We start from the raw sequence: 520 nt of genomic DNA, 5'->3' as shown, positions 1-520 counted from the left end.
TTGGAAAGATTTCAGAAATCTTTACCTTCTTCCTAAGACTGAGAGATTATGATTGGCCCAAGGTCACCAGCTGCTTTTGTGCCTACAACACAACTAGAACTCGTCTCCCGGTTTCTAGTCCGATGCCTTAACCACCACACCCAACTTCCTCATTGGAACATGAGTCCAGATAAAAGGATGTGGCAGCCGCATAAGAAAGGGTAAATGTTGTTAAGATTTGAGAGGGGTAGATAGATCAGTGGGATATGACATGCTGTGTTGTAGAAAGGGGGGGGGCAACACCCGCCAGCCTTCTTATCCACCTTGCACTATTCATGATTAAAATAAAATGTTAATTTAATGGACATTTGGCATCAGTGGATATCTATTCCATCCTATTAATCCAACAAATCAATTTTTATTGTATAGGTAGTTGTCAACTTCCAACTGGTCACTTAATGAAATTACAACAGTCCTCCCCAGAGCTACTTACGATGTATTTTCAGAATTAAGATAGCCAAGCACACATCTTCTGGTCATG

Source organism: Protobothrops mucrosquamatus, unplaced genomic scaffold, assembly GCF_001527695.2.
Source record: "Protobothrops mucrosquamatus isolate PMUCROS unplaced genomic scaffold, P.Mucros_1.0 scaffold_6, whole genome shotgun sequence".
In the NCBI taxonomy this organism is placed as follows: Eukaryota; Metazoa; Chordata; class Lepidosauria; order Squamata; family Viperidae; genus Protobothrops; species Protobothrops mucrosquamatus.
Note: the sequence above shows the minus strand (reverse complement) of the source record.